The following is a 14,901-nucleotide window of genomic DNA, read 5'->3' as shown; positions in this document are numbered from 1 at the left end:
GTAAGCATTCCTATAAAGGATTCTCGCACTTCTTCCAAACTGGACTTTAGCAAACCTACAACCCACCACCCAACAATTGCTTTCTCTCAGTCAGTGTATGTGTTCCTATCGTGACTCCCGTCTGGCTAAGAAGTATCCAGCTTTTACATAGTGACTTCATCCTTCAGTGTGATTCACAAGAAACTCACACTTGTTCCAATCTCAACGTTTAGCCATCTGGCAATACACCCCACGAGAGTTGCTTTCTCTACCCGAATGTAAGCCTCCCCCGTATATTTTTCTTGTCCTTCTTTGAATGTAGTTTTGTAACCCTGCGCACCAGCCCTGAGAGCTACTTTCTCTAAGTGGCTGTAAATATCCCTATGAATACATACTCTCGCACATCTTCCAAACTGGAGTTCAGCAAGACGACAAGCCACCGCTCCATAGGTGCTTTCACTAAGTCAAGGTAAGAATTCCTATATATGACTCTCACACTTCCTTCCAACTAGAGTTTAGCCACCCTAAAAGGCAGCCCGCGACAGTTGCTTTCACAGAGTGAATTTAAGTGATCCTCTATATGACTCTTGCCCTTCCTGGAAACTAGAGTTTAGCAAGCCTACAAGGCGACCGCCGATACTGGCTTTCTAGCTAAGTGATTGTAACCTTCCTGGATAACTCGGACATGTCTTCCAAACTAGAGTTCAGCAAGCCTAAATACCACCCCCCTCCCCGAGAGTTGCTCTCACTAACTGAAGGTTAACGTCCCTCTATAGGACTCTCGCATTTCGTCAACACTAGAGTTTAGCAAGCCTACAAACCACTCCTTCTTCGTACTTGCTTTCCCTAAGTGAATGCAAGCCTTCCTATATAGGACTCTCACAGTTCTTCTAGAGTTTAACTACAAATTACCCCCCGATAGTTTCTTGAAGTGAATGTAAGCGTTCCCATACATAGAAAGCGTCCTCCCTTTCTAGCCGAGAACTCTCCTCTTCCTACATAATGACTTCTTTCTTAAGTGCGTTGGACAGGAAACTCTCACACTTCTTCCAATCTCAGAGTTTACCAGTGCAACAAAGCGCCCAACATAGTCTCTTTCTCTCAGTGAATGTAAGCGTTAATAGAGAAGACCGTCTGGCACTTCCTCCATTCTAGCGTTTAGCCAGCCTACAGAGCACCACCTGCTAGTTGCTCGCTCTAAGTTAGTTTAAGCGTCCCTATACATGACTCCTTACTGCTGGGAGCTCTCCCCGTCCTACGTGATGACTTCTTTCTCAAGTGTGTTTGACAGGAAGGTCACACTTCTTCCAATCTCAGACTTTAGCAATTCTCCAATGCAGCCCACTATAGTTGCTTTCATTAAGTAAATGTACGCCTTCCTGTATATGCCTCTCGCACTTCTTCCGTTCAGAAGTCTTGCAAGCCTAAAAACCACTCCGCGACACTTGCTTTCTGGAAGGGAATGTAAGCGTTCCCATGTATGTCTCACACTTCATCCAAACCAGAGGCTAGAAAGCCTAAAAATCACCCGCCGACAGTTGCTTTCTCTAAGGGAATTTAAGCATTGCTATGCACGACTCTCGCACTTCTTGCAAACTGCGGTGTAGCAATCCTGCAAACCACCGCTGATCGCTGCTTTCTGGAAGTGAATGTAAGCATTCCTATAAAGGATTCTCGCACTTCTTCCAAACTGGACTTTAGCAAACCTACAACCCACCACCCAACAATTGCTTTCTCTCAGTCAGTGTATGTGTTCCTATCGTGACTCCCGTCTGGCTAAGAAGTATCCAGCTTTTACATAGTGACTTCATCCTTCAGTGTGATTCACAAGAAACTCACACTTGTTCCAATCTCAACGTTTAGCCATCTGGCAATGCACACCACGAGAGTTGCTTTCTCTACCCGAATGTAAGCCTCCCCCGTATATTTTTCTTGTCCTTCTTTGAATGTAGTTTTGTAACCCTGCGCACCAGCCCTGAGAGCTACTTTCTCTAAGTGGCTGTAAATATCCCTATGAATACATACTCTCGCACATCTTCCAAACTGGAGTTCAGCAAGACGACAAGCCACCGCTCCATAGGTGCTTTCACTAAGTCAAGGTAAGAATTCCTATATATGACTCTGACACTTCTTTCCAACTAGAGTTTAGCCACCCTAAAAGGCAGCCCGCGACAGTTGCTTTCACTGAGTGAATTTAAGTGATCCTCTATATGACTCTTGCCCTTCCTGGAAACTAGAGTTTAGCAAGCCTACAAGGCGACCGCCGATACTGGCTTTCTAGCTAAGTGATTGTAAGCCTTCCTGGATAACTCGGACATGTCTTCCAAACTAGAGTTCAGCAAGCCTAAATACCACCCCCCCCCCCCGAGAGTTGCTCTCACTAACTGAAGGTTAACGTCCCTCTATAGGACTCTCGCATTTCGTCAACACTAGAGTTTAGCAAGCCTACAAACCACTCCTTCTTCGTACTTGCTTTCCCTAAGTGAATGCAAGCCTTCCTATATAGGACTCTCACAGTTCTTCTAGAGTTTAACTACAAATTACCCCCCGATAGTTTCTTGAAGTGAATGTAAGCGTTCCCATACATAGAAAGCCTCCTCCCTTTCTAGCCGAGAACTCTCCTCTTCCTACATAATGACTTCTTTCCTAAGTGCGTTGGACAGGAAACTCTCACACTTCCTCCAATCTCAGAGTTTACCAGTGTAACAAAGCGCCCAACATAGTCTCTTTCTCTCAGTGAATGTAAGCGTTAATATAGAAGACCGTCTGGCACTTCCTCCATTCTAGCGTTTAGCCAGCCTACAGAGCACCACCTGCTAGTTGCTCGCTCTAAGTTAGTTTAAGCGTCCCTATACATGACTCCTTACTGCTGGGAGCTCTCCACGTCCTACGTGATGACTTCTTTCTCAAGTGTGTTTGACAGGAAGGTCACACTTCTTCCAATCTCAGACTTTAGCAATTCTCCAATGCATCCCACTATAGTGGCTTTTATTAAGTAAATGTACGCCTTCCGTATATGCCTCTCGCACTTCTTCCGTTCAGAAGTCTTGCAAGCCTAAAAACCACTCCGCGACACTTGCTTTCTGGAAGGGAATGTAAGCGTTCCCATGTATGTCTCACACTTCATCCAAACCAGAGGCTAGAAAGCCTAAAAATCACCCGCCGACAGTTGCTTTCTCTAAGGGAATTTAAGCATTGCTATGCACGACTCTCGCACTTCTTGCAAACTGCGGTGTAGCAATCCTGCAAACCACCGCTGATCGCTGCTTTCTGGAAGTGAATGGAAGCATTCCTATAAAGGATTCTCGCACTTCTTCCAAACTGGACTTTAGCAAACCTACAACCCACCACCCAACAATTGCTTTCTCTCAGTCAGTGTATGTGTTCCTATCGTGACTCCCGTCTGGCTAAGAAGTATCCAGCTTTTACATAGTGACTTCATCCTTCAGTGTGATTCACAAGAAACTCACACTTGTTCCAATCTCAACGTTTAGCCATCTGGCAATACACCCCACGAGAGTTGCTTTCTCTACCCGAATGTAAGCCTCCCCCGTATAATTTTCTTGTCCTTCTTTGAATGTAGTTTTGTAACCCTGCGCACCAGCCCTGAGAGCTACTTTCTCTAAGTGGCTGTAAATATCCCTATGAATACATACTCTCGCACATCTTCCAAACTGGAGTTCAGCAAGACGACAAGCCACCGCTCCATAGGTGCTTTCACTAAGTCAAGGTAAGAATTCCTATATATGACTCTCACACTTCCTTCCAACTAGAGTTTAGCCACCCTAAAAGGCAGCCCGCGACAGTTGCTTTCACAGAGTGAATTTAAGTGATCCTCTATATGACTCTTGCCCTTCCTGGAAACTAGAGTTTAGCAAGCCTACAAGGCGACCGCCGATACTGGCTTTCTAGCTAAGTGATTGTAACCTTCCTGGATAACTCGGACATGTCTTCCAAACTAGAGTTCAGCAAGCCTAAATACCACCCCCCTCCCCGAGAGTTGCTCTCACTAACTGAAGGTTAACGTCCCTCTATAGGACTCTCGCATTTCGTCAACACTAGAGTTTAGCAAGCCTACAAACCACTCCTTCTTCGTACTTGCTTTCCCTAAGTGAATGCAAGCCTTCCTATATAGGACTCTCACAGTTCTTCTAGAGTTTAACTACAAATTACCCCCCGATAGTTTCTTGAAGTGAATGTAAGCGTTCCCATACATAGAAAGCGTCCTCCCTTTCTAGCCGAGAACTCTCCTCTTCCTACATAATGACTTCTTTCTTAAGTGCGTTGGACAGGAAACTCTCACACTTCTTCCAATCTCAGAGTTTACCAGTGCAACAAAGCGCCCAACATAGTCTCTTTCTCTCAGTGAATGTAAGCGTTAATAGAGAAGACCGTCTGGCACTTCCTCCATTCTAGCGTTTAGCCAGCCTACAGAGCACCACCTGCTAGTTGCTCGCTCTAAGTTAGTTTAAGCGTCCCTATACATGACTCCTTACTGCTGGGAGCTCTCCCCGTCCTACGTGATGACTTCTTTCTCAAGTGTGTTTGACAGGAAGGTCACACTTCTTCCAATCTCAGACTTTAGCAATTCTCCAATGCAGCCCACTATAGTTGCTTTCATTAAGTAAATGTACGCCTTCCTGTATATGCCTCTCGCACTTCTTCCGTTCAGAAGTCTTGCAAGCCTAAAAACCACTCCGCGACACTTGCTTTCTGGAAGGGAATGTAAGCGTTCCCATGTATGTCTCACACTTCATCCAAACCAGAGGCTAGAAAGCCTAAAAATCACCCGCCGACAGTTGCTTTCTCTAAGGGAATTTAAGCATTGCTATGCACGACTCTCGCACTTCTTGCAAACTGCGGTGTAGCAATCCTGCAAACCACCGCTGATCGCTGCTTTCTGGAAGTGAATGTAAGCATTCCTATAAAGGATTCTCGCACTTCTTCCAAACTGGACTTTAGCAAACCTACAACCCACCACCCAACAATTGCTTTCTCTCAGTCAGTGTATGTGTTCCTATCGTGACTCCCGTCTGGCTAAGAAGTATCCAGCTTTTACATAGTGACTTCATCCTTCAGTGTGATTCACAAGAAACTCACACTTGTTCCAATCTCAACGTTTAGCCATCTGGCAATGCACACCACGAGAGTTGCTTTCTCTACCCGAATGTAAGCCTCCCCCGTATATTTTTCTTGTCCTTCTTTGAATGTAGTTTTGTAACCCTGCGCACCAGCCCTGAGAGCTACTTTCTCTAAGTGGCTGTAAATATCCCTATGAATACATACTCTCGCACATCTTCCAAACTGGAGTTCAGCAAGACGACAAGCCACCGCTCCATAGGTGCTTTCACTAAGTCAAGGTAAGAATTCCTATATATGACTCTGACACTTCTTTCCAACTAGAGTTTAGCCACCCTAAAAGGCAGCCCGCGACAGTTGCTTTCACTGAGTGAATTTAAGTGATCCTCTATATGACTCTTGCCCTTCCTGGAAACTAGAGTTTAGCAAGCCTACAAGGCGACCGCCGATACTGGCTTTCTAGCTAAGTGATTGTAAGCCTTCCTGGATAACTCGGACATGTCTTCCAAACTAGAGTTCAGCAAGCCTAAATACCACCCCCCCCCCCCGAGAGTTGCTCTCACTAACTGAAGGTTAACGTCCCTCTATAGGACTCTCGCATTTCGTCAACACTAGAGTTTAGCAAGCCTACAAACCACTCCTTCTTCGTACTTGCTTTCCCTAAGTGAATGCAAGCCTTCCTATATAGGACTCTCACAGTTCTTCTAGAGTTTAACTACAAATTACCCCCCGATAGTTTCTTGAAGTGAATGTAAGCGTTCCCATACATAGAAAGCCTCCTCCCTTTCTAGCCGAGAACTCTCCTCTTCCTACATAATGACTTCTTTCCTAAGTGCGTTGGACAGGAAACTCTCACACTTCCTCCAATCTCAGAGTTTACCAGTGTAACAAAGCGCCCAACATAGTCTCTTTCTCTCAGTGAATGTAAGCGTTAATATAGAAGACCGTCTGGCACTTCCTCCATTCTAGCGTTTAGCCAGCCTACAGAGCACCACCTGCTAGTTGCTCGCTCTAAGTTAGTTTAAGCGTCCCTATACATGACTCCTTACTGCTGGGAGCTCTCCACGTCCTACGTGATGACTTCTTTCTCAAGTGTGTTTGACAGGAAGGTCACACTTCTTCCAATCTCAGACTTTAGCAATTCTCCAATGCATCCCACTATAGTGGCTTTTATTAAGTAAATGTACGCCTTCCGTATATGCCTCTCGCACTTCTTCCGTTCAGAAGTCTTGCAAGCCTAAAAACCACTCCGCGACACTTGCTTTCTGGAAGGGAATGTAAGCGTTCCCATGTATGTCTCACACTTCATCCAAACCAGAGGCTAGAAAGCCTAAAAATCACCCGCCGACAGTTGCTTTCTCTAAGGGAATTTAAGCATTGCTATGCACGACTCTCGCACTTCTTGCAAACTGCGGTGTAGCAATCCTGCAAACCACCGCTGATCGCTGCTTTCTGGAAGTGAATGGAAGCATTCCTATAAAGGATTCTCGCACTTCTTCCAAACTGGACTTTAGCAAACCTACAACCCACCACCCAACAATTGCTTTCTCTCAGTCAGTGTATGTGTTCCTATCGTGACTCCCGTCTGGCTAAGAAGTATCCAGCTTTTACATAGTGACTTCATCCTTCAGTGTGATTCACAAGAAACTCACACTTGTTCCAATCTCAACGTTTAGCCATCTGGCAATACACCCCACGAGAGTTGCTTTCTCTACCCGAATGTAAGCCTCCCCCGTATAATTTTCTTGTCCTTCTTTGAATGTAGTTTTGTAACCCTGCGCACCAGCCCTGAGAGCTACTTTCTCTAAGTGGCTGTAAATATCCCTATGAATACATACTCTCGCACATCTTCCAAACTGGAGTTCAGCAAGACGACAAGCCACCGCTCCATAGGTGCTTTCACTAAGTCAAGGTAAGAATTCCTATATATGACTCTCACACTTCCTTCCAACTAGAGTTTAGCCACCCTAAAAGGCAGCCCGCGACAGTTGCTTTCACAGAGTGAATTTAAGTGATCCTCTATATGACTCTTGCCCTTCCTGGAAACTAGAGTTTAGCAAGCCTACAAGGCGACCGCCGATACTGGCTTTCTAGCTAAGTGATTGTAACCTTCCTGGATAACTCGGACATGTCTTCCAAACTAGAGTTCTGCAAGCCTAAATACCACCCCCCTCCCCGAGAGTTGCTCTCACTAACTGAAGGTTAACGTCCCTCTATAGGACTCTCGCATTTCGTCAACACTAGAGTTTAGAAAGCCTACAAACCACTCCTTCTTCGTACTTGCTTTCCCTAAGTGAATGCAAGCCTTCCTATATAGGACTCTCACAGTTCTTCTAGAGTTTAACTACAAATTACCCCCCGATAGTTTCTTGAAGTGAATGTAAGCGTTCCCATACATAGAAAGCGTCCTCCCTTTCTAGCCGAGAACTCTCCTCTTCCTACATAATGACTTCTTTCTTAAGTGCGTTGGACAGGAAACTCTCACACTTCTTCCAATCTTAGAGTTTACCAGTGCAACAAAGCGCCCAACATAGTCTCTTTCTCTCAGTGAATGTAAGCGTTAATAGAGAAGACCGTCTGGCACTTCCTCCATTCTAGCGTTTAGCCAGCCTACAGAGCACCACCTGCTAGTTGCTCGCTCTAAGTTAGTTTAAGCGTCCCTATACATGACTCCTTACTGCTGGGAGCTCTCCCCGTCCTACGTGATGACTTCTTTCTCAAGTGTGTTTGACAGGAAGGTCACACTTCTTCCAATCTCAGACTTTAGCAATTCTCCAATGCATCCCACTATAGTTGCTTTCATTAAGTAAATGTACGCCTTCCTGTATATGCCTCTCGCACTTCTTCCGTTCAGAAGTCTTGCAAGCCTAAAAACCACTCCGCGACACTTGCTTTCTGGAAGGGAATGTAAGCGTTCCCATGTATGTCTCACACTTCATCCAAACCAGAGGCTAGAAAGCCTAAAAATCACCCGCCGACAGTTGCTTTCTCTAAGGGAATTTAAGCATTGCTATGCACGACTCTCGCACTTCTTGCAAACTGCGGTGTAGCAATCCTGCAAACCACCGCTGATCGCTGCTTTCTGGAAGTGAATGTAAGCATTCCTATAAAGGATTCTCGCACTTCTTCCAAACTGGACTTTAGCAAACCTACAACCCACCACCCAACAATTGCTTTCTCTCAGTCAGTGTATGTGTTCCTATCGTGACTCCCGTCTGGCTAAGAAGTATCCAGCTTTTACATAGTGACTTCATCCTTCAGTGTGATTCACAAGAAACTCACACTTGTTCCAATCTCAACGTTTAGCCATCTGGCAATACACCCCACGAGAGTTGCTTTCTCTACCCGAATGTAAGCCTCCCCCGTATAATTTTCTTGTCCTTCTTTGAATGTAGTTTTGTAACCCTGCGCACCAGCCCTGAGAGCTACTTTCTCTAAGTGGCTGTAAATATCCCTATGAATACATACTCTCGCACATCTTCCAAACTGGAGTTCAGCAAGACGACAAGCCACCGCTCCATAGGTGCTTTCACTAAGTCAAGGTAAGAATTCCTATATATGACTCTCACACTTCCTTCCAACTGGAGTTTAGCCACCCTAAAAGGCAGCCTGTGACAGTTGCTTTCACTGAGTGAATTTAAGTGATCCTCTATATGACTCTTGCCCTTCCTGGAAACTAGAGTTTAGCAAGCCTACAAGGCGACCGCCGATACTGGCTTTCTAGCTAAGTGATTGTAAGCCTTCCTGGATAACTCGGACATGTCTTCCAAACTAGAGTTCAGCAAGCCTAAATACCACCCCCCTCCCCGAGAGTTGCTCTCACTAACTGAAGGTTAACGTCCCTCTATAGGACTCTCGCATTTCGTCAACACTAGAGTTTAGCAAGCCTACAAACCACTCCTTCTTCGTACTTGCTTTCCCTAAGTGAATGCAAGCCTTCCTATATAGGACTCTCACAGTTCTTCTAGAGTTTAACTACAAATTACCCCCCGATAGTTTCTTGAAGTGAATGTAAGCGTTCCCATACATAGAAAGCGTCCTCCGTTTCTAGCCGAGAACTCTCCTCTTCCTACATAATGACTTCTTTCTTAAGAGCGTTGGACAGGAAACTCTCACACTTCTTCCAATCTCAGAGTTTACCAGTGTAACAAAGCGCCCAACATAGTCTCTTTCTCTCAGTGAATGTAAGCGTTAATATAGAAGACCGTCTGGCACTTCCTCCATTCTAGCGTTTAGCCAGCCTACAGAGCACCACCTGCTAGTTGCTCGCTCTAAGTTAGTTTAAGCGTCCCTATACATGACTCCTTACTGCTGGGAGCTCTCCCCGTCCTACGTGATGACTTCTTTCTCAAGTGTGTTTGACAGGAAGGTCACACTTTTCCAATCTCAGACTTTAGCAATTCTCCAATGCATCCCACTATAGTTGCTTTCATTAAGTAAATGTACGCCTTCCTGTATATGCCTCTCGCACTTCTTCCGTTCAGAAGTCTTGCAAGCCTAAAAACCACTCCGCGACACTTGCTTTCTGGAAGGGAATGTAAGCGTTCCCATGTATGTCTCACACTTCATCCAAACCAGAGGCTAGAAAGCCTAAAAATCACCCGCTGACAGTTGCTTTCTCTAAGGGAATTTAAGCATTGCTATGCACGACTCTCGCACTTCTTGCAAACTGCGGTGTAGCAATCCTGCAAACCACCGCTGATCGCTGCTTTCTGGAAGTGAATGTAAGCATTCCTATAAAGGATTCTCGCACTTCTTCCAAACTGGACTTTAGCAAACCTACAACCCACCACCCAACAATTGCTTTCTCTCAGTCAGTGTATGTGTTCCTATCGTGACTCCCGTCTGGCTAAGAAGTATCCAGCTTTTACATAGTAACTTCATCCTTCAGTGTGATTCACAAGAAACTCACACTTGTTCCAATCTCAACGTTTAGCCATCTGGCAATACACCCCACGAGAGTTGCTTTCTCTACCCGAATGTAAGCCTCCCCCGTATATTTTTCTTGTCCTTCTTTGAATGTAGTTTTGTAACCCTGCGCACCAGCCCTGAGAGCTACTTTCTCTAAGTGGCTGTAAATATCCCTATGAATACATACTCTCGCACATCTTCCAAACTGGAGTTCAGCAAGACGACAAGCCACCGCTCCATAGGTGCTTTCACTAAGTCAAGGTAAGAATTCCTATATATGACTCTCACACTTCTTTCCAACTAGAGTTTAGCCACCCTAAAAGGCAGCCCGCGACAGTTGCTTTCACTGAGTGAATTTAAGTGATCCTCTATATGACTCTTGCCCTTCCTGGAAACTAGAGTTTAGTAAGCCTACAACGCGACCGCCGATACTGGCTTTCTAGCTAAGTGATTGTAAGCCTTCCTGGATAACTCGGACATGTCTTCCAAACTAGAGTTCAGCAAGCCTAAATACCACCCCCCCCCCCGAGAGTTGCTCTCACTAACTGAAGGTTAACGTCCCTCTATAGGACTCTCGCATTTCGTCAACACTAGAGTTTAGCAAGCCTACAAACCACTCCTTCTTCGTACTTGCTTTCCCTAAGTGAATGCAAGCCTTCCTATATAGGACTCTCACAGTTCTTCTAGAGTTTAACTACAAATTACCCCCCGATAGTTTCTTGAAGTGAATGTAAGCGTTCCCATACATAGAAAGCCTCCTCCCTTTCTAGCCGAGAACTCTCTTCTTCCTACATAATGACTTGTTTCCTAAGTGCGTTGGACAGGAAACTCTCACACTTCTTCCAATCTCAGAGTTTACCAGTGTAACAAAGCGCCCAACATAGTCTCTTTCTCTCAGTGAATGTAAGCGTTCATATAGAAGACCGTCTGACACTTCCTCCATTCTTGCGTTTAGCCAGCCTACAGAGCACCACCTGCTAGTTGCTCTGTCTAAGTTAGTTTAAGCGTCCCTATACATGACTCCTTACTGCTGGGAGCTCTCCCCGTCCTACGTGATGACTTCTTTCTCAAGTGTATTTGACAGGAAGGTCACACTTCTTCCAATCTCAGACTTTAGCAATTCTCCAATGCATCCCACTATAGTTGCTTTCATTAAGTAAATGTACGCCCTCCTGTATATGCCTCTCGCACTTCTTCCGTTCAGAAGTCTTGCAAGCCTAAAAACCACTCCGCGACACTTGCTTTCTGGAAGGGAATGTAAGCGTTCCCATGTATGTCTCACACTTCATCCAAACCAGAGGCTAGAAAGCCTAAAAATCACCCGCCGACAGTTGCTTTCTCTAAGGGAATTTAAGCATTGCTATGCATGACTCTCGCACTTCTTGCAAACTGCGGTGTAGCAATCCTGCAAACCACCGCTGATCGCTGCTTTCTGGAAGTGAATGTAAGCATTTCTATAAAGGATTCTCGCACTTCTTCCAAACTGGACTTTAGCAAACCTACAACCCACCACCCAACAATTGCTTTCTCTCAGTCAGTGTATGTGTTCCTATCGTGACTCCCGTCTGGCTAAGAAGTATCCAGCTTTTACATAGTGACTTCATCCTTCAGTGTGATTCACAAGAAACTCACACTTGTTCCAATCTCAACGTTTAGCCATCTGGCAATACACCCCACGAGAGTTGCTTTCTCTACCCGAATGTAAGCCTCCCCCGTATAATTTTCTTGTCCTTCTTTGAATGTAGTTTTGTAACCCTGCGCACCAGCCCTGAGAGCTACTTTCTCTAAGTGGCTGTAAATATCCCTATGAATACATACTCTCGCACATCTTCCAAACTGGAGTTCAGCAAGACGACAAGCCACCGCTCCATAGGTGCTTTCACTAAGTCAAGGTAAGAATTCCTATATATGACTCTCACACTTCCTTCCAACTAGAGTTTAGCCACCCTAAAAGGCAGCCCGCGACAGTTGCTTTCACAGAGTGAATTTAAGTGATCCTCTATATGACTCTTGCCCTTCCTGGAAACTAGAATTTAGCAAGCCTACAAGGCGACCGCCGATACTGGCTTTCTAGCTAAGTGATTGTAACCTTCCTGGATAACTCGGACATGTCTTCCAAACTAGAGTTCTGCAAGCCTAAATACCACCCCCCTCCCCGAGAGTTGCTCTCACTAACTGAAGGTTAACGTCCCTCTATAGGACTCTCGCATTTCGTCAACACTAGAGTTTAGAAAGCCTACAAACCACTCCTTCTTCGTACTTGCTTTCCCTAAGTGAATGCAAGCCTTCCTATATAGGACTCTCACAGTTCTTCTAGAGTTTAACTACAAATTACCCCCCGATAGTTTCTTGAAGTGAATGTAAGCGTTCCCATACATAGAAAGCGTCCTCCCTTTCTAGCCGAGAACTCTCCTCTTCCTACATAATGACTTCTTTCTTAAGTGCGTTGGACAGGAAACTCTCACACTTCTTCCAATCTTAGAGTTTACCAGTGCAACAAAGCGCCCAACATAGTCTCTTTCTCTCAGTGAATGTAAGCGTTAATAGAGAAGACCGTCTGGCACTTCCTCCATTCTAGCGTTTAGCCAGCCTACAGAGCACCACCTGCTAGTTGCTCGCTCTAAGTTAGTTTAAGCGTCCCTATACATGACTCCTTACTGCTGGGAGCTCTCCCCGTCCTACGTGATGACTTCTTTCTCAAGTGTGTTTGACAGGAAGGTCACACTTCTTCCAATCTCAGACTTTAGCAATTCTCCAATGCATCCCACTATAGTTGCTTTCATTAAGTAAATGTACGCCTTCCTGTATATGCCTCTCGCACTTCTTCCGTTCAGAAGTCTTGCAAGCCTAAAAACCACTCCGCGACACTTGCTTTCTGGAAGGGAATGTAAGCGTTCCCATGTATGTCTCACACTTCATCCAAACCAGAGGCTAGAAAGCCTAAAAATCACCCGCCGACAGTTGCTTTCTCTAAGGGAATTTAAGCATTGCTATGCACGACTCTCGCACTTCTTGCAAACTGCGGTGTAGCAATCCTGCAAACCACCGCTGATCGCTGCTTTCTGGAAGTGAATGTAAGCATTCCTATAAAGGATTCTCGCACTTCTTCCAAACTGGACTTTAGCAAACCTACAACCCACCACCCAACAATTGCTTTCTCTCAGTCAGTGTATGTGTTCCTATCGTGACTCCCGTCTGGCTAAGAAGTATCCAGCTTTTACATAGTGACTTCATCCTTCAGTGTGATTCACAAGAAACTCACACTTGTTCCAATCTCAACGTTTAGCCATCTGGCAATACACCCCACGAGAGTTGCTTTCTCTACCCGAATGTAAGCCTCCCCCGTATAATTTTCTTGTCCTTCTTTGAATGTAGTTTTGTAACCCTGCGCACCAGCCCTGAGAGCTACTTTCTCTAAGTGGCTGTAAATATCCCTATGAATACATACTCTCGCACATCTTCCAAACTGGAGTTCAGCAAGACGACAAGCCACCGCTCCATAGGTGCTTTCACTAAGTCAAGGTAAGAATTCCTATATATGACTCTCACACTTCCTTCCAACTGGAGTTTAGCCACCCTAAAAGGCAGCCTGTGACAGTTGCTTTCACTGAGTGAATTTAAGTGATCCTCTATATGACTCTTGCCCTTCCTGGAAACTAGAGTTTAGCAAGCCTACAAGGCGACCGCCGATACTGGCTTTCTAGCTAAGTGATTGTAAGCCTTCCTGGATAACTCGGACATGTCTTCCAAACTAGAGTTCAGCAAGCCTAAATACCACCCCCCTCCCCGAGAGTTGCTCTCACTAACTGAAGGTTAACGTCCCTCTATAGGACTCTCGCATTTCGTCAACACTAGAGTTTAGCAAGCCTACAAACCACTCCTTCTTCGTACTTGCTTTCCCTAAGTGAATGCAAGCCTTCCTATATAGGACTCTCACAGTTCTTCTAGAGTTTAACTACAAATTACCCCCCGATAGTTTCTTGAAGTGAATGTAAGCGTTCCCATACATAGAAAGCGTCCTCCGTTTCTAGCCGAGAACTCTCCTCTTCCTACATAATGACTTCTTTCTTAAGAGCGTTGGACAGGAAACTCTCACACTTCTTCCAATCTCAGAGTTTACCAGTGTAACAAAGCGCCCAACATAGTCTCTTTCTCTCAGTGAATGTAAGCGTTAATATAGAAGACCGTCTGGCACTTCCTCCATTCTAGCGTTTAGCCAGCCTACAGAGCACCACCTGCTAGTTGCTCGCTCTAAGTTAGTTTAAGCGTCCCTATACATGACTCCTTACTGCTGGGAGCTCTCCCCGTCCTACGTGATGACTTCTTTCTCAAGTGTGTTTGACAGGAAGGTCACACTTCTTCCAATCTCAGACTTTAGCAATTCTCCAATGCAGCCCACTATAGTTGCTTTCATTAAGTAAATGTACGCCTTCCTGTATATGCCTCTCGCACTTCTTCCGTTCAGAAGTCTTGCAAGCCTAAAAACCACTCCGCGACACTTGCTTTCTGGAAGGGAATGTAAGCGTTCCCATGTATGTCTCACACTTCATCCAAACCAGAGGCTAGAAAGCCTAAAAATCACCCGCCGACAGTTGCTTTCTCTAAGGGAATTTAAGCATTGCTATGCACGACTCTCGCACTTCTTGCAAACTGCGGTGTAGCAATCCTGCAAACCACCGCTGATCGCTGCTTTCTGGAAGTGAATGTAAGCATTCCTATAAAGGATTCTCGCACTTCTTCCAAACTGGACTTTAGCAAACCTACAACCCACCACCCAACAATTGCTTTCTCTCAGTCAGTGTATGTGTTCCTATCGTGACTCCCGTCTGGCTAAGAAGTATCCAGCTTTTACATAGTGACTTCATCCTTCAGTGTGATTCACAAGAAACTCACACTTGTTCCAATCTCAACGTTTAGCCATCTGGCAATACA

This window comes from Eulemur rufifrons, chromosome 8, assembly GCF_041146395.1.
Source record: "Eulemur rufifrons isolate Redbay chromosome 8, OSU_ERuf_1, whole genome shotgun sequence".
NCBI classification, from domain to species: Eukaryota; Metazoa; Chordata; class Mammalia; order Primates; family Lemuridae; genus Eulemur; species Eulemur rufifrons.
This window is presented reverse-complemented; position numbering follows the sequence as displayed.